Here is a 23,430-nt window from a genome sequence, read left to right as displayed (position 1 = left end):
TGTGGACAGTCTGAGGACTGATGGAGGGTTTGTGCATTCCTGGTGTAACTCGGGCAGTTGTTGTTGCCATCCTGTACCTGTCCCGCAGGTGTGATGTTCGGATGTACCGATCCTGTGCAGGTGTTGTTATACGTGGTCTGCCACTGCGAGGACGATCAGCTGTCCGTCCTGTCTCGCTGTACCACTGTCTTAGGCGTCTCACAGTACAGACATTGCAATTTATTGCCCTGGCCACATCTGCAGTCCTCATGCCTCCTTGCAGCATGCCTAAGGCACGTTCACGCAGATGAGCAGGTACCCTGGGCATCTTTCTTTTGGTGATTTTCAGAGTCAGTAGAATGGCCTCTTTAGTGTCATAAGTTTTCATAACTGTGACCTTATTTGCCTACTGTCTGTAAGCTGTTAGTGTCTTAACGACTGTTCCGCAGGTGCATGTTCATTAATTGTTTATGGTTCATCAAACAAGCATGGGGAACCGTGTTTAATCCATTTACAATGAAGATCTGTGAAGTTATTTGGATTTTTAAGAATTATCTTTGAAGGACTGGGTACAGAAAAAGGGACGTTTCTTTTTTGGCTGAGTTTATGTAATTTATCGCTCTCACGTGCACAATGACAAAACAAGTCCTATATTGACATAACCTGAAAGGCGACTCCAAAACCGCCATAATAAAAGCCAGACTATGGTCTGCAACTGCACATGGGGACAAATATTGTACTTTTTTGGAGAAATGTCCTCTGGTCTGATGAAACAAAAATGGAATTGTTTGGCCATAATTAGCATCGTTATGGTTGGAGGAAAAAGGGGGAGGCCTGCAAGCCGAAGAACACCATCCCAACCGGGAAGCATGGGGGTGGCAGCATCATGTTGTAGGGATGCTTTGCTGCAGGAGGGACTGGTGCACTTCACAAAATAGATGGCATCATGAGGCAGGGAAATTATGTTGATATATTGAAGCAACATCTCAAGACATCAGTGAGGAAGTTAAAGCTTGGTCGCAAATGGGTCTTCCAAATGGACGATGACCCCAAGCATACTTCCAAAGTTGTGGAAAATGGCTTAAAGGACAACAAAGTGAAGGTATTGGAGTCGCCATCACAAAGCCCTGACCTCAATCCTATAGAAAATGTGTGGGCAGAACTGAAAAATCGTGTGCGAGCAAGGAGGCCTACAAACCTGACTCTGTTACACCAGTTCTGTCAAGAGGAATGGGTCAAAATTCACCCAACTTATTGTGGGAAGTTTGTGGAACGCTACCCAAACCATTTGACCAAAGTTAAACAATTTAAAGACAATGCTACTAAATACTAATTGAGTGTACGTAAACGTCTGACTAACTGGGAATGTGATGAAAGAAATAAAAGCTGAAATTAATAATTCTCTCTGCTATTATTCTGACATTTCACATTCTTAAAATAAAGTGGTGATCCTAACTGACCTAAAATGGGGAATTATTACTAGGATTAAATGTCAGGAATTGTGAAAAACTGAGTTTAAATGTATTTGGCTAAGGTGTATGTAAACATTCGACTTCAACTGTAGATCAGATCAAAACCAACCCTAAACTTTGGGCAAATTGTCATGCTGCTACCTTACAATGCCTGCAATGGGCTGAGCTACTCCAAAGTCCAAGCTACGGTAAGAGCTAGCAGAAGGTTTGAATCCTAAGCAACATGTATACAAATTGTTTGAAGTACAATATACCAACATATAGTAGCTACTGTAGTAGTTAAAAGCTGTGTGCTGTAAAACCTTGGTAGAGCATGGGTGGAATAAGCATTGTGGTGCTGTAAAACCTTGGTAGAGCATGGGTGGAATAAGCATTGTGGTGCTGTAAAACCTTGGTAGAGCATGGGTGGAATAAGCATTGTGGTGCTGTAAAACCTTGGTAGAGCATGGGTGGAATAAGCATTGTGGTGCTGTAAAACCTTGGTAGAGCATGGGTGGAATAAGCATTGTGGTGCTGTAAAATCAAATCAAATTTATTTATATAGCCCTTCGTACATCAGCTGATATCTCAAAGTGCTGTACAGAAACCCAGCCTAAAACCCCAAACAGCAAGCAATGCAGGTGTAGAAGCACGGTGGCTAGGAAAAACTCCCTAGAAAGGCCAATACCTAGGAAGAAACCTAGAGAGGAACCAGGCTATGTGGGGTGGCCAGTCCTCTTCTGGCTGTGCCGGGTGGAGATTATAACAGAACATGGCCAAGATGTTCAATGTTCATAAATGACCAGCATGGTCGAATAATAATAAGGCAGAACAGTTGAAACTAGAGCAGCAGCACAGTCAGGTGGAAGTTGAAACTGGAGCAGCAGTATGGCCAGGTAGACTGGGGACAGCAAGGAGTCATCATGTCAGGTAGTCCTGGGGCATGGTCCTAGGGCTCAGGTCAGTTGAAACTGGAACAGCAGCATGGCCAGGTGGACTGGGGACAGCAAGGAGTCATCATGTCAGGTAGTCCTGGGGCATGGTCCTAGGGCTCAGGTCCTCCGAGAGAGAGAAAGAAAGAGAGAAGGAGAGAATTAGAGAACGCACACTTAGATTCACACAGGACACCGAATAGGACAGGAGAAGTACTCCAGATATAACAAACTGACCCCAGCCCCCCGACACATAAACTACTGCAGCATAAATACTGGAGGCTGAGACAGGAGGGGTCAGGAGACACTGTGGCCCCATCCGAGGACACCCCCGGACAGGGCCAAACAGGAAGGATATAACCCCACCCACTTTGCCAAAGCACAGCCCCCACACCACTAGAGGGATATCTTCAACCACCAACTTACCATCCTGAGACAAGGCTGAGTATAGCCCACAAAGATCTCCGCCACGGCACAACCCAAGGGGGGGGGCGCCAACCCAGACAGGATGACCACAACAGTGAATCAACCCACTCAGGTGACGCACCCCCTCCAGGGACGGCATGAGAGAGCCCCAGCAAGCCAGTGACTCAGCCCCTGTAATAGGGTTAGAGGCAGAGAATCCCAGTGGAAAGAGGGGAACCGGCCAGGCAGAGACAGCAAGGGCGGTTCGTTGCTCCAGAGCCTTTCCGTTCACCTTCCCACTCCTGGGCCAGACTACACTCAATCATATGACCCACTGAAGAGATGAGTCTTCAGTAAAGACTTAAAGGTTGAGACCGAGTTTGCGTTTCTGACATGGGTAGGCAGACCGTTCCATAAAAATGGAGCTCTATAGGAGAAAGCCCTGCCTCCAGCTGTTTGCTTAGAAATTCTAGGGACAATTAGGAGGCCTGCGTCTTGTGACCATAGCGTACGTATAGGTATGTACGGCAGGACCAAATCAGAGAGATAGGTAGGAGCAAGCCCATGTAATGCTTTGTAGGTTAGCAGTAAAACCTTGAAATCAGCCCTTGCTTTGACAGGAAGCCAGTGTAGAGAGGCTAGCACTGGAGTAATATGATCAAATTTTTTGGTTCTAGTCAGGATTCTAGCAGCCGTATTTAGCACTAACTGAAGTTTATTTAGTGCTTTATCCGGGTAGCCGGAAAATAGAGCATTGCAGTAGTCTAACCTAGAAGTGACAAAAGCATGGATTAATTTTTCTGCATCATTTTTGGACAGAAAGTTTCTGATTTTTGCAATGTTACGTAGATGGAAAAAAGCTGTCCTCGAAATGGTCTTGATATGTTCTTCAAAAGAGAGATCAGGGTCCAGAGTAACGCCGAGGTCCTTCACAGTTTTATTTGAGACGACTGTACAACCATTAAGATTAATTGTCAGATTCAACAGAAGATCTCTTTGTTTCTTGGGACCTAGAACAAGCATCTCTGTTTTGTCCGAGTTTAATAGTAGAAAGTTTGCAGCCATCCACTTCCTTATGTCTGAAACACATGCTTCTAGCGAGGGCAATTTTGGGGCTTCACCATGTTTCATTGAAATGTACAGCTGTGTGTCATCCGCATAGCAGTGAAAGTTTACATTATGTTTTCGAATAACATCCCCAAGAGGTAAAATATATAGTGAAAACAATAGTGGTCCTAAAACGGAACCTTGAGGAACACCGAAATTTACAGTTGATTTGTCAGAGGACAAACCATTCACAGAGACAAACTGATATCTTTCCGACAGATAAGATCTAAACCAGGCCAGAACATGTCCGTGTAGACCAATTTGGGTTTCCAATCTCTCCAAAAGAATGTGGTGATCGATGGTATCAAAAGCAGCACTAAGGTCTAGGAGCACGAGGACAGATGCAGAGCCTCGGTCCGATGCCATTAAAATGTCATTTACCACCTTCACAAGTGCCGTCTCAGTGCTATGATGGGGTCTAAAACCAGACTGAAGCATTTCGTATACATTGTTTGTCTTCAGGAAGGCAGTGAGTTGCTGCGCAACAGCCTTCTCTAAAATTTTTGAGAGGAATGGAAGATTCGATATAGGGCGATAGTTTTTTATATTTTCTGGGTCAAGGTTTGGCTTTTTCAAGAGAGGCTTTATTACTGCCACTTTTAGTGAGTTTGGTACACATCCAGTGGATAGAGAGCCGTTTATTATGTTCAACATAGGAGGGCCAAGCACAGGAAGCAGCTCTTTCAGTAGTTTAGTTGGAATAGGGTCCAGTATTCAGCTTGAAGGTTTAGAGGCCATGATTATTTTCATCATTGTGTCAAGAGATATAGTACTAAAACACTTGAGCGTCTCTCTTGATCCTAGGTCCTGGCAGAGTTGTGCAGACTCAGGACAACTGAGGTTTGGAGGAATACGCAGGTTTAAAGAGGAGTCCGTAATTTGCTTTCTAATAATCATAATCTTTTCCTCAAAGAAGTTCATGAATTTATCACTGCTAAAGTGAAAGTCATCCTCTCTTGGGGAATGCTGCTTTTTAGTTAGCTTTGCGACAGTATTAAAAAGGAATTTCGGATTGTTCTTATTTTCCTCAATTAAGTTAGAAAAATAGGATGATCGAGCAGCAGTAAGGGCTCTACGGTACTGCACGGTACCGTCCTTCCAAGCTAGTCGGAAGACTTCCAGTTTGGTGTGGCGCCATTTCCGTTCCAATTTTCTGGAAGCTTGCTTCAGAGCTCGGGTATTTTCTGTGTACCAGGGAGCTAGTTTCTTATGAGACATTTTTTTAGTTTTTAGGGGTGCAACTGCATCTAGGGTATTGCGCAAGATTAGATTGAGATCCTCAGTTAGGTGGTTAACTGATTTTTGTCCTCTGGCGTCCTTGGGTAGGCAGAGGGAGTCTGGAAGGGCATCAAGGAATCTTTGTGTTGTCTGTGAATTTATAGCACGACTTTTGATGTTCCTTGGTTGGGGTCTAAGCAGATTATTTGTTGCAATTGCAAACGTAATAAAATGGTGGTCCGATAGTCCAGGATTATGAGGAAAAACATTAAGATCCACCACATTTATTCCATGGGACAAAACTAGGTCCAGCGTATGACTGTGACAGTGAGTGGGTCCAGAGACATGTTGGACAAAACCCACTGAGTCGATGATGGCTCCGAAAGCCTTTTGGAGTGGGTCTGTGGACTTTTCCATGTGAATATTAAAGTCACCAAAGATTAGAATATTATCTGCTATGACTACAAGGTCCGATAGGAATTCAGGGAACTCAGTGAGAAACGCTGTATATGGCCCAGGAGGCCTGTAAACAGTAGCTATAAAAAGTGATTGAGTAGGCTGCATAGATTTCATGACTAGAAGCTCAAAAGACGAAAATGTCATTTTTTTTTTTGTAAATTGAAATTTGCTATCGTAAATGTTAGCAACACCTCCGCCTTTGCGGGATGCACGGGGGATATGGTCACTAGTGTAGCCAGGAGGTGAGGCCTCATTTAAAACAGTAAATTCATCAGGCTTAAGCCATGTTTCAGTCAGGCCAATCACATCAAGATTATGATCAGTGATTAGTTCATTGACTATAATTGCCTTTGAAGTAAGGGATCTAACATTAAGTAGCCCTATTTTGAGATGTGAGGTATCATGATCTCTTTCAGTAATGACAGGAATGGAGGTGGTCTTTATCCTAGTGAGATTGCTAAGGCGAACACCGCCATGTTTAGTTTTGCCCAACCTAGGTCGAGGCACAGACACGGTCTCAATGGTGATAGCTGAGCTGACTACACTGACTGTGCTAATGGCAGACTCCACTATGCTGGCAGGCTGGCTAACAGCCTGCTGCCTGGCCTGCACCCTATTTCATTGTGGAGCTAGAGGAGTTAGAGCCCTGTCTATGTTGGTAGATAAGATGAGAGCACCCCTCCAGCTAGGATGGAGTCCGTCACTCCTCAGCAGGTCAGGCTTGGTCCTGTTTGTGGGTGAGTCCCAGAAAGAGGGCCAATTATCTACAAATTCTAACTTTTGGGAGGGGCAGAAAACAGTTTTCAACCAGCGATTGAGTTGTGAGACTCTGCTGTAGAGCTCATCACTCCCCCTAACTGGGAGGGGGCCAGAGACAATTACTCGATGCCGACACATCTTTCTAGCTGATATGCACGCAGAAGCTATGTTGCGCTTAGTGATTTCTGACTGTTTCATCCTAACATCGTTGGTGCCGACGTGGATAACAATATCTCTATACTCTCTACACTCGCCAGTTTTAGCTTTAGCCAGCACCATCTTCAGATTAGCCTTAACGTCGGTAGCCCTGCCCCCGGGTAAACAGTGTATGATCGCTGGATGATTCGCTTTAAGTCTAATACTGCGGGTAATGGAGTCGCCAATGACTAGAGTTTTCAATTTGTCAGAGCTAATGGTGGGAAGCTTCGGCGTCTCAGACCCCGTAACGGGAGGAGTAGAGACCAGAGAAGAATCGGCCTCTGACTCCGACCCGCTGCTTAATGGGGAAAACCGGTTGAAAGTTTCTGTCGGCTGAATGAGCGACACCGGTTGAGCGTTCCTACAGCATTTCCTTCCAGAAACCGTGAGAAAGTTGTCCGGCTGCGGGGACTGTGCCAGGGGATTTACACTACTATCTGTACTTACTGGTGCCACAGACGCTATTTCATCCTTTCCTACACTGAAATTACCCTTGCCTAACGATTGCGTCTGAAGCTGGGCTTGCAGCACAGCTATCCTCGCCGTAAGGCGAGTACAGCGGCTGCAATTAGAAGGCATCATGTTAATGTTACTACTTAGCTTCGGCTGTTGGATGTCCTGACGAATCGTGTCCAGATAAAGCGTCCGGAGTGAAAAAGTTGAGGAAAAAATAAATAAATATATGAACGGTAATTAAAAGGTGAAAACCGTAAAGTTGTCAGGTAGCAAAACAGGTTAGCAACAAAACGCACAGCAACTCGAAAACAAGCCTGCAAGTTGTGCTCCTACCAAAACCTTGGTAGAGCATGGGTGGAATAAGCATTGTGGTGCTGTAAAACCTTGGTAGAGCATGGGTGGAATAAGCATTGTGGTGCTGTAAAACCTTGGTAGAGCATGGGTGGAATAAGCATTGTGGTGCTGTAAAACCTTGGTAGAGCATGGGTGGAATAAGCATTGTGGTGCTTCTGAATTTCTTTTCTTTTTCAGCTTCAGACCAACTTCTAATTTAAACATACTTTTTTAGATGTTAATACATTATATGGTTACAATGGTTACTTCCCAGCAATTCAGTGCACCACAACAGGTGACTGAATTGGTACCAAATTATATGTACTGGTGCTTGTTTCAAATGAATCACCAAGAAAGCAGAGGGTGATTATTAGGCAGAAACGAGGTAAATAGAGGGTGGTAAAACAAAGGCCATAATATGAATATAATCCAGAATCCCCCATTCCAACCCTGTATTACTGAAAGTGCAAAGGGACCGTTGACACTGACAAGCTTTATGGCAAATTGTGGTGTGTGGGCGTTAGGCTTAATGGTGTGGGTGAAATGTTGGATGCCCATCTTCCAAACAATATCCCCTTAGGGGAACCGGCTTACGGTACCAATACAGCTACTGTCACGGACCCCCACCAGGAGAATTCCTTATCAGCCCTGTCCCTTAACAACCTGGAGCTGAGGATCCACCCTTCTCCCGCAGCTACAGGCAACCCAGCCGTGCGTGCATCATCCTCACGGGAGGCACCCGGGACTTCTGTTGGTCTGAGTCCAAACACCATTGGATTCAGTGGCATAGAATGTGCTCCAGAGAAACCAGTGATGGGGCCACTCCTTCCTTCCTGGCCAGATATGTAGCTCAGTGGTGTTGAATGTGCTCCAGAGAAACCAGTGATGGGGCCACTCCTTCCTTCCTGGCCAGATATGTAGCTCAGTGGTGTTGAATGTGCTCCAGAGAAACCAGTGATGGGGCCACTCCTTCCTTCCTGGCCAGATATGTAGCTCAGTGGTGTTGAATGTGCTCCAGAGAAACCAGTGATGGGGCCACTCCTTCCTTCCTGGCCAGATATGTAGCTCAGTGGTGTTGAAGGTGCTCCAGAGAAACCAGTGATAGGGCCACTCCTTCCTTCCTGGCCAGATATGTAGCTCAGTGGTGTTGAAGGTGCTCCAGAGAAACCAGTGATGGGGCCACTCCTTCCTTCCTGGCCAGATATGTAGCTCAGTGGTGTTGAATGTGCTCCAGAGAAACCAGTGATGGGGCCACTCCTTCCTTCCTGGCCAGATATGTAGCTAGCTCCCTTTTGGAGGGAGGAGGGTCAGATGTTTAAAAAAAATGTTTTTAAGCCTAATAACTGAATATGGTAAATCTGCCTCAGGGTTATCATTATTGATGTTAAACCCCAAGGACAAACACACATATGGGCTCCTATCTCTGAGCTGCTTCATTAGTTCACCATAATATACTTCCTCTCTCGCATGCATCCGCTGACATTGCGGTGGCAAACGGGGGCCCCATAATTAAGAAAAGCGACTGCGTCTGTGCTGTTTTGTTTGCTTCTGAAGTGATACGTAACACAGGCACCGCAGCCACGTTGTCCCTCAAATCTGTGCTCCCAGCATCCCCCTCTCCTTCAAGACAAATTAATAGACAACCGCCACTGAAGCGTTAAATTGCTTTGCGTTTGCCGACAACTGGATTTGTATTTTTATTAGAACAACAGCCTTCTGCTTTTTCATTTTTTCATTAAACGACTTCCCTTTTCGAGGTTGTCCAAGAACAGTCATAATGACTGGTATATTACATCATCAACATAGTGACGCATTGTATAAATCATATTTTGTCAAAGCACACATTTGGAAAATCTGAAAAATGAATTATAGAGCAACTAGAGCAAATAGATTTCAAAGAGTGGATTTTTTGTTGTTGTTCTGTCTCCATCTGAACATTACTGTTATGTACTGCAGCTGGTTCCCATAGAGATGAAATGAAGGCCTTGCTTGATTTTGAGTCTGTTTCCATTCAGTATCAAGATCTCTCCCCTGAAGAAGTGTGCATTGCACATACCAGCTGTGTCCTCATATTCCTGTTGTTCACCATCATTACTCCTCCTTCGCATGACAGCCACACACTCACCTTCCCCATTCTCTCATCCCCCATTCTCTCATCCCCCATTCACTCAATCCCCCATTCTCTCATCCCCCATTCTCTCATCCCCCATTCACTCCATCCCCCATTCTCTCAATCTCCCATTCTCTCAATCCCCCATTCTCTCATCCCCCCATTCACTCAATCCCCCATTCTCCCATCCCCCATTCACTCAATCCCCCATTCTCTCATCCCCCATTCTCCCATCCCCCATTCACTCAATCCCCCATTCTCTCATCCCCCATTCACTCAATCCCCCATTCTCTCATCCCCCATTCTCTCCACCACCAGAGATGTTTCCCACCATCTAACATATTTTATTTTCCTTCCCTCTACCTTGCGGTTGAGGGGGTCCTGCTCTTGAACACAGTCAGGGGGAATCTGCCTCAAGCTGGGTGTTGTGTACCCGTGTTTTGCCTTGCCACATACGCATGTCATGGAGTGTCAGGGCCAAGGTGGGCCCCTGATGTGATCGGCCCTGATGGCAGCATATTCTCTGCTGATGGCGGTCATGGCGATTCCCAGGTATCAAGCCACCACTGCGCTCCCTTCATACGAGAGGTCTGTTCTGGGGCCGACTGGCCCACAACTACAATCCACTCTTCCCAGGCTGCGCCAGGATTCAACATGGCAGCCCTGGTTTTCCAACGTCGTTGCACCCCCATGCTCCACTTCCCTCATTTGACTCCCTATTATTCCGTTCCACTGAGCTCCACTTTAGAAAAGTCTCTTATATACAGACCAGACAGGAACCTGCTCCTGGAACACCTAGCCTCTATATAGCTAGCTCCAAGATGGAGGCTTACAGGCTCCTATTGTATGCCTACATATGGTATATAGGCTATGATACAGGTATAAAGTGTGTTTCCTCCCTCGCTGGCTGGTTAAAGATGCACTGTGCATTATTTAAGTAGTATATAATTAAATATGTGGCTTTGCAAGAGACTTTCAGAGAGATTTTCCACACACTGAGCACTGACTGGAACCCAGGGGGCTGATGGCTGTGTAACACCATGCTCGCACGAGAGAGAATAAGAGAGAGTAAGAGAGAGCGAGTTTAAGAGAGTAAGAGAGAGAATAAGAGAGAGTAAGAGAGAGTGAGAGAGAGAGTAAGAGAGACTAAGAGCAAGAGAGAGAATAAGAGCGAGAGAGAATAAGAGAGAGTACGAGAGAATGAGAGTAAGCGAGAGAGAGAATAAGAGAGAGCAAGTAAGCGAGAGAGAGAGAGAGAATAAGAGAGAGCGAGTAAGAGAGAATAAGAGAGAGAGATTAAGAGAGTAAGAAAGAGTGAGAGAGTAAGAGAGAGAGAGAGAGTAAGAGTAAGAGAGAGAGAGAGAGAAAAAGAGTAAGAGAGAGTAAGAGAGAGAGAGAGAGAGAGAGAGAGAGAGAGAGAGAGAGAGAGAGAGAGAGAGAGAGAGAGTAGGAGAGAGAGAGAGTAGGAGAGAGAAAGAGAGAGAGAGTAAGAGAGGGAGAGAGAGAGAGAGTAGGAGAGGGAGAGAGAGTAAGAGTAAGAGAGAGTAAGAGAGGGAGAGAGAGTAAGAGAGAGAGAGTAAGTGTAAGAGTAAGAGTAAGAGAGAGTAGGAGAGGGAGAGAGAGTAAGAGTAAGAGAGAGTAAGAGAGAGAGAGAGAGAGAGTAAGAGTAAGAGAGAGTAAGAGAGAGTAAGAGAGAGAGTAAGAGTAAGAGTAAGAGAGAGTAGGAGAGGGAGAGAGAGTAAGAGTAAGAGAGAAAGAGAGAGTAGGAGAGAGAGAGAGAGAGTGAGAGTAGGAGAGAGTGAGAGAGAGGAGAGAGAAAGAGAGAGAGTAGGAGAGAGAGAGAAAGAGTGAGAGAGAGGAGCAGTGGTTAACATTCTGCATTTGCCCGCCCCTCGTAATTTATTGAAACTCATCTATAACATGGCTTGGCACTGATTTATATATTGATTTGAAAAATAAATACAAGTGATAGAAACCTGATGGACTGTCGTGACATGCAGGAGTAACGATATGAAGCATTGGGAGGAAATGAGATAATATGCCCCCCTAGACAACTGTAGCCACCAGCCCATTCATTATTAGCTTGATATTTATTATTACGAATTTCTCTTCATGAGTGACTGCAGAATATGTGGTTCGGCTCAAGCTGTTAAGTCCCTGACAGGAATGAAGTGTGGGAACCTTCTGGCTGTTGGCTGCTGACAGCAAATTTGGAGTGGAAGATTCATTACATGCATTATTGTAACACACACGCGCGCGCCCTCGCAAACCCACACCGATACACACACACACACACAGATATGCTACACACTCACACAATATTTTCATGCAAGGATAGATGGACGTAGTTTCAATAACTTTGTCACATCATGATCTGAATATATACACATGGTTGTCATGGCCACCGGGGTTAACACCTACTTTACATTCCAGCGCACACATTTATCTGTTCTGAGCCCACCAAGTATATGAAAATGAATGCAATAAAGTTGAGCACACTTACATCATGAACAGAAACGCATGCTCATGCATGCTTATCGTTCCAGACTCACTAGACTACACTACATTTACTGGAACAGCGGGGGGGGGGGGGGGGGGGGGGGCAGCAGCTGTTTAAAGGAATTCATACTTTCCTTGCCAAGGCTTTCACCACCAGTTTAAAACGAATTTATAATCACAGACAGCACAGTCAAATAAATCGTAACAACATACAGTAGGGCTGCCATCCAAGCCAGCGACATTATTTATTTAAAACATTTATTGTCGAGGCACAGACAACGGAAAAAAAAAAATAGCATCATCCCATTTCTCCAGCTCACTTTACCAGGCCCCCTTGCTAATTATGACTGCAATCATTGACGCATTTTGTATCCTTTACATGAATTACAGTGAGGAGGACGCTAAACATCTGCCCCGGGGCTACGAAAATATGTCCCTGCTAAACAGATGGCCTTCATATTAGGAGTGTGTTAATTTGGAGGCAGGAGGGTGGTAATGAGTTTGGGTGGAAGGTGCTGCTGCTGCTGTGGGGCTTCATGTTGGAGGAAGGCCCAGCGTCAAGAAAGGGTGTTCAGTAGCTGACTATTTTCAACTTGTCCAATAAGAAAAAGAAATGCTAATTTCTTTTTGTTTTCTGTTGCAAAACGTTTTGCTACGGTGTGTCCAAATGAGCATGACCCAGGTTTCACCGTACTTCAACATGATAGGACACTTCTGTTGAAAGAATCTGTGTTGACTTTCCTTACCCTTCAACAGGAGTCCCCGATTATATTCAGCCGTGGGACGATTTTTCTTTGTGTAGAGTGTCAATCCCAAACAGATATAGTATTTGACAAAAACAGAATCATTTCAAACATTGATTACACTGGGATACCAGATAATGTACTATCATCACATAGGCCTTTGTTTATGCGTGGGAATATTTGGGAACTGATTTCCGAAATTAAAACTTCGAACAGATTTCATGGTGATTTTACAGTATTTTATGTCCAACAACGAAAATGTAATAAATAAATAAATAAATAAATAAAAGTGTTGCTCAGAACTCTTGGGGGGGGGGGGGGGGGGGAATAAAATCCTCAGGGGGCCGTCTATTGGGGAACCATGCCCTACAAAGTACAAATGATTGGCTACCTAAATTGGAGCAATGTCTCTCATTTTACTATCCTTCTGTTGACTTTTTGCCCATCCGTACTCACAATATCATCCTATTTAATAACTTAACCCTAAATCTCAAGGATGAAAACGGCTGCTCCCACTGAACTAAGAGCTGTAACGAATAGGCTGACAGACCAGCCCTCTGTGGCAATTTGAATCGGACGACATTATATACCACCCTATTTGCTGTTGTGATGAGCTGTAGACAACTCACATTGTTTATTAGCAGAGGTCAGCGGAACAGCGCAGAGGTCACTGGACCCAGGTAAAAGGGTGACATTAATAAGAGAGAGGCAGAGGCCGTAAGAGAGAGAGAGAGAGAGGGAGGTGGTGATAGAGAAAGGGAGAGAGTGGCAGTTATAGAGAGAGAGAGGCGGTGATAGAGAGAGAGAGAGAGGCGGTGATAGAGAGAGAGGCGGTGATAGAGTGAGAGGCGGTGATAGAGAGAGAGAGAGAGGGAGGCGGTGATAGAGAGAGAGCGAGGCGGTGATAGAGAGAGAGAGGCGGTGATAGAGAGAGCGAGGCGGTGATAGAGAGAGAGCGAGGCGGTGATAGAGAGAGAGAGAGAGAGCGAGGCGGTGATAGAGAGAGAGATGGTGATAGAGAGAGAGACGGTGATAGAGAGAGATACGGTGATAGAGAGAGAGACGGTTTGAACCCTCTGGGAGGTTGTTTCCTACCACCGGTGGTCATATATTTGGATAAAAAGGTGTTATTGGTGATTATTACACAACAATATTTTTGGTAAATTTTACTCTCTCTAAATATGATTTTATGTTAATTAGGATCTGTTTACGCGAAGTGGACGGGGACATCATCGTCAAAATATGCGACATTTGATGCATGATTAAAATGCTGCATTTCAAACTGGGGGTTAGCCTTATTTATTTTGTAAAAATGTTGAGGTGCTATAAGACAAATGGTGTAGTTAGCCATGGGTCAACGGGGGTTTTCTATCCCATAATGACCTTTCCGAGGGATGGAAGAAGTTCTACTGCTCCCTCCCTCAGCATCATGGAAGGAACCATAGGCTACTGCATCTCAACAGTTGACAACAGAGGTATAATGCCTAACATCATAATACCAACCTCTCAACCTTGCATCGAACCTATCCATGGTTCGGTCCATGGAGGTCACCACCACATGATCACATCAAACAATATAAAATATAAAGATATTTTGGAAAGAATTAATAAAATAAAACGTATTCTGGTGTCGTTCAAAAACACCAAAATGTTCTTAAGAACCCACAAAATATCTCTACAACCGATTTTTGTCTTTTGCAGGAAAAAGAGAGTGGCAGACATTTGCGTAACACTTGCCACTCCATAGATGAACCGAAATGAACAGTCCTGTGAGGGCTCCACTGTAGCCTGGAGACACTAGAACCTTGAGGAGGATCTATCACTCTGTCAGCACTGAGAAGCTAACAGCTTTTGTGAAATACCAAATTACTAATTGCCCTGTGTTGTTTTCTTGCCTGGATGTCAGGTTGTAACATCTCCATTTCCATTAGACCTCTAACAGAGCAGTATCCTGCCATCTACAGAGCAGTATCCTGCCACCTACAGAGCAGTATCCTACCACCTACAGAGCAGTATCCTGCCATCTAGAGCAGTATCCTGCCACCTACAGAGCAGTATCCTACCACCTACAGAGCAGTATCCTACCACCTACAGAGCAGTATCCTGCCATCTAGAGCAGTATCCTGCCACCTACAGAGCAATATCCTGCCATCTACAGAGCAGTATCCTGCCACCTACAGAGCAGTATCCTGCCACCTACAGAGCAGTATCCTGCCACCTACAGAGCAGTATCCTGCCATCTACAGAGCAGTATCCTGCCATCTACAGAGCAGTATCCTGCCATCTACAGAGCAGTATCCTGCCATCTACAGAGCTGGCTAATATTGTCGTTTCACACCAAGCTACGGAGGACCAGTGTCATCTTCCCTCAAATAATTTTAATTAGCTGACAGACTATTTGTATTGGCAAAATCTTACAGATTGCACCTATAATACCCATGTCAGTTAAATTATTTAGACCAGGGTCCACCCTTTAGATGTAGACTAGAGTCCACCCTTTAGATGTAGACCAGGGTCCACCCTTTAGATGTAGACCAGGGTCCATCCTTTAGATGTAGACCAGGGTCAATCCTTTAGATGTAGACCAGGGTCCATCCTTTAGATGTAGACCAGGGTCCATCCTTTAGATGTAGACCAGGGTCCATCCTTTAGATGTAGACCAGGGTCCACCCTTTAGATGTAGACCAGGGTCCACCCTTTAGATGTAGACCAGGGTCCACCCTATAGATGTAGACCAGGGTCCACCCTTTAGATGTAGACCAGGGTCCACCCTTTAGATGTAGACCAGGGTCCACCCTTTAGATGTAGACCAGGGTCCACCCTTTAGATGTAGACCAGGGTCCACCCTTTAGATGTAGACCAGGGTCCACCCTTTAGATGTAAACTAGAGTCCACCCTTTAGATGTAGACCAGGGTCCACCCTTTAGATGTAGACCAGGGTCCACCCTTTAGATGTAGACCAGGGTCCACCCTTTAGATGTAGACCAGGGTCCACCCTTTAGATGTAGACCAGGGTCCACCCTTTAGATGTAGACCAGGGTCCATCCTTTAGATGTAGACTAGAGTCCACCCTCAAAGGGAAGGCAAGTTGAATGTCTCAAACTTCCTGCTAGTCTTTTCCCAGAGTGGAGCTGTTTGTTCACTAGAGTGGTGGTAGCACATCAAAGGCTCTCTGGTGTAAAACAGACAAAACCGTACCAGCTGAATGGGGATAGATGGGCAGATGACAACCTGCGCCCTGCGTTGTCATCTGTAGAAACCATATGTATTCTAACGCCATCGGTTACACGCAGATTTCTCTCTCTTTCCCTTTGAGGATGGCAGAAACTGAAGAGACAAAGATGTATGTTTGTCAATTAAAACAATTGGATCTAAAATATCACCACATGATTTGCTGAAGGTAGCATGGGATTCTCAACCCCTAAAAATGATAAGTAATCACCCTCCACCCCATGCCTCAATAAAATCCAGGTGCTGATCGCATCATTATCTCCTAGAGGAGACAATCTAACCATTCTCCCGAACGTCACCCTGACACACAAACACACACGTGATGTTCCACTCATCCAAATGACATCTAACGCCAAACCCTTTGAACAATGTTTGTTTTCACTCTAGTGCCATCTTATTCCAGGATGACTAATAAAACAAGCCCGGGGCCATCTGATGGGTAAACATCTGAGAAGCTCCTTGGCAGCCGTTCAACTCCCTCCTCTGCAGCCAATGGATAAGAGATGGCTGGCAAGCTAGCTACTTACACTGTAATACATGAAAACACGAAGAAAAAAAACTACCTCTTTGAATAAACTTCCCAGTTGGTTTTTAATGTAAAAAGAGCTAACCTTTCACCAAAATAAATTGTTCGCAAATATGGTAGTTGACACGTTTATACACTTCCGAGCATGACAAGATGTCAATGTGCTGCTGAGCGGTATTTTGTACAATTGGATATCAATTGGATATAAATGACAAATAAACCATAAGAAGACATTTATCAGACAATCATTGAGTAACATTTTTTTTTCTTGTCTTCTGGCACATGCAGGTGAAAATAATCATTCAATTTCGGGGACATGATCAGTTCAATAAAAGTTTATAGCTTATCTTTCAACTGTCTCGTCCCCCTTCGCCTTGCACAGGCTAAAGTCATTAGTCACTTACAGTGCAAAACTGTGCTATTAAGGTTAGCTAAGAGGCCAGCTTCCATTTCAGAGTCTCGTAGGTGCACCGTATCCATGTTCTCCTTCTGGGAATGTTTATGGATGGGGCTCTATATAGCCTTTAAATGCGTTAGGAGCCCACCCGTTATTAGGTCCATGTTAGATTAGGAACGTTAGAAAAACGTCTGTTTATCCCGACATAGGTCCCTCTTACTACACGTTCTGTGATAGCAGCCTGACTTTCTTCCCTGTTAGAACCATATTGCTGAGGTCGGCCAAAGATGGCAGCTTCGTCTCGTCTTTGCTGTAAACATTCAGGAAAATGCCCAACAGAACTAAAAAGGCCACTCCATATGTACCTGAGAGGAAATGAAACGGAGTGGTGTGTTACAATGTTTTCAGAGCCTTGAATGCAGACTAAATTGAACTAAAGCAAAAATAAACTCATCAAAAAAATAAACGTCCTCTCACTGTCAACTGCGTTTATTTTCAGCAAACTTAACATGTGTAAATATTTGTGTGAACATAACAAGATTCAACAACTGAGACATAAACTGAACAAGCTCCACATTGAATAATGTGTCCCTGAACAAAATCAAAAGTAACAGTCAGTATCTGGTGTGGCCACCAGCTGCATTAAGTACTGCAGTACATCTCCTCCTCATGGACTGTACCAGATTTGCCAGTTCTTGCTGTGAGATGTTTCCCCACTCTTCCACCAAGGCACCTACAAGTTCCCAGACATTTCTGGGGGGAATGGCCCTAGGTCTCACCCTCCGATCCAACAGGTCCCAGATGTGCTCAATGGGATTGAGATCCGTGCTCTTCGCTGGCCATGGCAGAACACTGACAGTCCTGTCTTGCAGAAAATCACGCACAGAACGAGCAGTATGGTTGGTGGCATTGTCATGCTGGAGGGTCATGTCAGGATGAGCCTGCAGGAAGGGTATAACATGAGGGAGGATGATGTCTTCCCTGTAACGCACAGCATTGAGATTGCCTGCAATGACAACAAGCTCAGTCCGATGATGCTGCGACACACCGCCCCGGACCGTGATGGATCCTCCACCTTCAAATTGATCCCGTTACAGAGTACAGGTCTCGGTGTAACGCTTATTCCTTCGACGAAGAGCACTTTTTGCCAGTCCTGTCTGGTACAGTGACGGTGGGTTTGTGCCCATAGGCAACATTGTTGCCGGTGATGTCTGGTGAGGACCTGCCTTAAAACATTGTGGACAGTCTGAGCACTGATGGCGGGCTTGTACATTCCCGGTGTAACTCGGGCAGTTGTTGTTGCCATCCTGTACCTGACCTGCAGGTGTGATGTTCGGATTTACCGATCCTGTGCAGGTGTCGTTACACGGGGTCTGCCACCGCGAGGACGATCAGCAGCAATGTATTGCCTAAGGCACGTTCACACAGATGAGCAGGGACCCTGGGCGTCTTTCTTTTGGTGAGTCAGTAGAAAGGCATGTCCTAAGTCTTTAGTGTCTTAAGTTTTCAGAACTGTGACCTTAATTGCCTACTTTCTATAAGCTGTTAGTGTCTTAACGACCGTTCCACAGGTACATGTTCGTTAACTGTTTATGGTTCATTGAACAAGCATGGGAAACAGTGTTCAAACCCTTTACAATGAAGAAATGTGAAGTTATTTGGATTTTTACGAATTATCTGAAAGACAGGGTCCTGAAAAAGGGGACGTTTCTTTTTTTGCAGAGTTTAGAAGAGACTGACGATAAAATGACTGAAAAGTAAAAGGCTTTGAGAAGAACATAAAAGGACATAAAGTATAATCGTCATCGCCTTACGTCCGGTCGTCACTGAAATGAAAAGAAGACAGAAAAGTGAGAAAAATAATACCACAAAACCTTGAATCTAAGTCTGTCACATCCAATGGACATCAAGGAAATAGACATTTCTTTAACTTTGGTGATGAGATTACTTTGACATTTGTCTTGCAAGTTAATGTCAAAATGAATCCGGAAGTTTCCAGAACTTTTAAATAAGATTCTGATCACTCTAATCTAGCTTCATTTCAGTAATTTGATGTGGCTTTTTTTTTTACCATTGCGAAATGTCAAAAGTTTATGCTTTTAAAATGTAGAGGTAGAGTTGGAGGGTTAGCAAGGATATCACAAGTCATACAGTAGGGGCCTTTCTGTGAAGCCATACGCTTACTTAGGGGAGTTCTAACTCAAGGTGGCATTGGCCAAAAAAAAATCACATTCTGAATTAAAACATTAAAAAAATATATATATATGGACGAGTCAAACACTTTGAAACATAAAAAGAGAGTTAAGAGTTGTTTTGTGCAGTTCCGCAAGCAAAGCATTTGCCCAGGCCTGAATGGTCTTCTCACCTGTGACTGTGACCAGGGCTCCGAAGAGTTTGATCAAGGCCAGCACAAATGAAATGCCAAAGTATCCCCGTGAGAGAGAAGAAGAATGCATAACCGTATGTCATCACAGGATGCAAATTTTTTTAAATAATAATAGATTGTCACATCAACGTCTTTTAAAATGCAGACGTTATCCACAGTGTGCATCAAACAAATGACATCTGCAGAATGGTGCATGCTTCAACTATTATAATGAAACATGACAGAGAGGGTTTTACTAACCTGAGAGCAAAAGGCCACTGCTGGTCCCAATCCACCCACACCAAACAGGCCTGTCAATATGTACCCAAAACCAATGGAAAACCTTTAACACAAGCAAATGCCTCACATGACACATTTCTCAGGTGATTCAGGACAGTTTATACAATTGCGTTTGCAATATAAATAGACCAGCTTGGTTTTAAGGCAGGTCCTCCGTACCTCACAGCATAACGCCTCTCCCCTATTGGACCTAGATAGTGTGTGTATGTATTCATATATAGGCTACATGTTCCTTTAAATAAAAAGTGATGTAGTTCTGTCCTTGAGCTGTTCTTGTCTATTAATGTTCTGTATTATGTCATGCTTCTGGTTTTGTGTGGAACCCCAGGAAGAGTAGCTCCTGCTTTCGCAAACAGCTAATGGGGAGCCTAATAAAATACCAAAATACCAGTACCATTTCAGAGCTGGAGTCGTTGTGGAGCTTCATGGCTTTCTCCTGCACGTTCCTAATGGCAGCGGCACAGAGCCAAAGAGATGAGGAGGACACCTAAACCTCCAGACAAACCAGGTTAACCACCGTAACCAATAACAGCACTCATCTTTAAGGAGTTCAAACTTCACATTTAAAAGTAGTTCAGTCCCAGCCCAGGTAACAAGTACTAGGCTTAATTTGGCCCATGCTCATAAATGTCAGCATTCTGATTACTTTGATACCCGTTCTTGTCTTAAACCTATTTTAATGGTGAAAGGATTGATCCATAGCTAAACAGTGTCGTAACCACTCCGCCGATTTACCAACAGATAAATAACAGATTCAGATTCACGTGTTACCTGTTACATTGAAGTTGGGTGCGACTTTACTGTCAGCTAGAGTGAACCAGATGAGTCCCAGACTCATACAGGGAGCAGCCGATACATCAGCCAGATTGTACTGTTTCCCTAGAAAACAGAGAGGCGTTAGGATACAGAGGCAAGGGAATTTCTCCATAGCAGCCGATTTAGAATTCAGGGAGACTCCTCGACTGACACGTTCCACTTGGATAGAACGTTGAATACACTAAGTGGATCTCAGCGTAGAGAACTTTTTTTTTAATGATTCCAATTGATCCAACATCTGTCATGACTGACATCCAATCACAAAAACCTTTGAAAACGAAAGGTGAACTAAACGTTTTGAAATTTCTGAGGGCATTTCCCTTCGTGGCAAGATGGTGGAAACAACAGAACAGGTGGAGACAGATGGAGCCGGTGTCTTCTCACCCCTCCATATGGGTCAAGTGTAAAACGTAAATGCGCTGGCTAGATAGATGCAATTCTGAGTGGCGGATAGGAGTGGAGCACTTGGCAGACAAGTCACCACTCTGCCTCATATCAGCGTGGGTTCAGAGGCCCACGTCCCACTGGCTGTTGAAGTCTGAAGTTTACATACACCTTAGCCAAATACATTTAATCTCAGTTTTTCACAATTCCTGACATTTAATTAGGATCAGTCAGTTAGGATCACCACTTTATTTTAAGAATGTGAAATAATAGCAGAGAATTATTTATTTCAGCTTTTATTTCTTTCATGAGTCAGAAGTTTACATACACTCAATTAGTATTTGGTAGCATTGCCTTTAAATTGTTTAACTTGGGTCAAATGGTTTGGTTAGCCTTCCACAAGCTTCCCACAATAATTTGGGTGAATTTTGGCCCATTCCTCCTGACAGAGCTGGTGTAACTGAGTCAGGTTTGTAGGCCTCCTTGCTCACACACGCTTTTTCAGTTCTGCCCACACATTTTCTATAGGATTGAGGTCAGGGCTTTGTGATGGCGACTTCAATACCTTGACTTTGTTGTCCTTAAGCCATTTTACACAACTTTGGATGTAAGCTTGGGGTCATTGTCCATTTGGAAGACCCATTTGCGACCAAGCTTTAACTTTCTGACTTCTCTGACACTTGAAATGTTGCTTCAATATATCCACATAATTTTCCTGCCTCATGTTGCCATCTATTTTGTGAAGTGCACCAGTCCCTCCTGCAGCAAAGCACCCCCACAACATGATGCTGCCACTCCTGTGGTTCAAGGTTGGGATGGCGTTTTTCGGCTTGTAAGCTTCCCCCGTTTTCCTCAAAACATAACGGATGGTCATTATGGCCATTATTGTTTCATCAGACCAGAGGACATTTCTCCAAAAAGTACAATCTTTGTCCCCATGTGCAGTTGCAAAACGTAGTCTGGCTTTTTTATGGCGGTTTTGGAGCAGTGGCTTCTTCCTTGCTGAGCGGCCTTTTAGGTTATGTTGATATTGGACTCGTTTTACTGTGGATAAAGATACTTTTGTACCCGTTTTCTCCAGCAATACACAAGGTCCTTTGCTGTAGTTCTGGGATTGATTTGCACTTTCCACACCAAAGTACGTTCATCTCTAGGAGACAGAACGCGGCTCCTTCCTGAGCGGTATGACGGCTGTTTATACTTGCGTACTATTGTTTGTACAGATGAACGTGGTACCTTCAGGCATTTGGAAATTGCTCCCAAGGAGGAACCAGACTTGTGGAGGTCTACATTTCTTTTGATTTTCCCATGATTTCAAGCAAAGAGGCACTGAGTTTGAAGGAAGGCCTTGAAATACATCCACATGTACACCTCCAATTGACTCAAATGATGTCAATTAACCTATCAGAAGCTTCTAAAGCCTTGACAGACTTTCCTGGAATTTTCCAAGCTGTTTAAAGGCACAGTCAACTTAGTGTATGTAAACTTCATTGTGATACAGTGAATTATAAATGAAATAATCTGTCTGTAAACAATTGTTGGAAAAATTACTTTCTGTGTCATGCAGAAAGTAGATAGTCCTAATCGACTCACCAAAACTATAGTTTGTTAGCAAGCAACCACTTGTGGAGTGGTTGAAAAATGAGCAGTATTTAAGAGTTTTAATGACTCCAACCTAAGTGTATGGAAACTTCCGATTTCAACTGCAATTATGTATATAGAGCTATTTCCTGTTGTTGTTTTTTTATGACCATTTTCATTATTTCATCTCCCTTAGTCCTGCACGTTGGAGCTCAGTGCCTAAGATTTTCACTGTACCCTGCAGTCACACCTGCAACCCTGTACATGTGACTATTAAACACGGTACCCTGCAGTCACACCTGCAACCCTGAACATGTGACTATTAAACACGGTACCCTACAGTCACACCTGCAACCCTGTACATGTGACTATTAAACACGGTACCCTACAGTCACACCTGCAACCCTGTACATGTGACTATTAAACACTCAATCTGAACTTTGAACAAGTTCAGCCATGCAAAATGATATTTAAAAAACTTTCTACTGGACTTTTCAACTCAATCAAATCAAACAGGAGAAGAGAGAGGGTTGAGGTTGGTTTGTGTTGTGTTGTGTTGAACACATGTAAAACGAAAGGAAGAGACTGAAGAGTCTTCCCAAACAGGCCGATAGATGCCTTGGGGGTGACAAGGTGACGCAGCAGGTTGGTCTGGCGTGCTTTGATTCCCTCTCTGCTCCCCTTTGAAGGGTTCACATCAGATCTCGTTCGCATCCTGTGCGAACGCAGTAGAGCTTCCAACTAGCCCCCCTGGGGGACCAGTGGACCGCATCACCAACGCAGGGAGGGAGAGGAAGGAAAGCAAAAAAAACAAGCCTCTGATCGCTAGGACATGGAGCCTTTATGAAGACAGTGTCTTGGAGATGAAAGGCAGAATACCAAGAACTAGGACTCCTCAAACTCCACACTCACAAACAACCCCCCAAAAAAGTACAGACGGAACTCCGAAATAAAAGTTGAACAGTGGTCATTGCTTGGAGGTGAGGGCGTAACTAGTGTAAGGTAAAACACGTATAGGTTTCTAGACAGTGTGAGGTAAGACACGTATAGGTTTCTAGACAGTGTGAGGTAAGACACGTATAGGTTTCTAGACAGTGTGAGGTAAGACACGTATAGGTTTCTAGACAGTGTGAGGTAAGACGCGTATAGGTTTCTAGACAGTGTGAGGTAAGACGCGTATA

Source organism: Oncorhynchus kisutch, linkage group LG18 (assembly GCF_002021735.2).
Source record: "Oncorhynchus kisutch isolate 150728-3 linkage group LG18, Okis_V2, whole genome shotgun sequence".
Classification (NCBI taxonomy): domain Eukaryota; kingdom Metazoa; phylum Chordata; class Actinopteri; order Salmoniformes; family Salmonidae; genus Oncorhynchus; species Oncorhynchus kisutch.
This window is presented reverse-complemented; position numbering follows the sequence as displayed.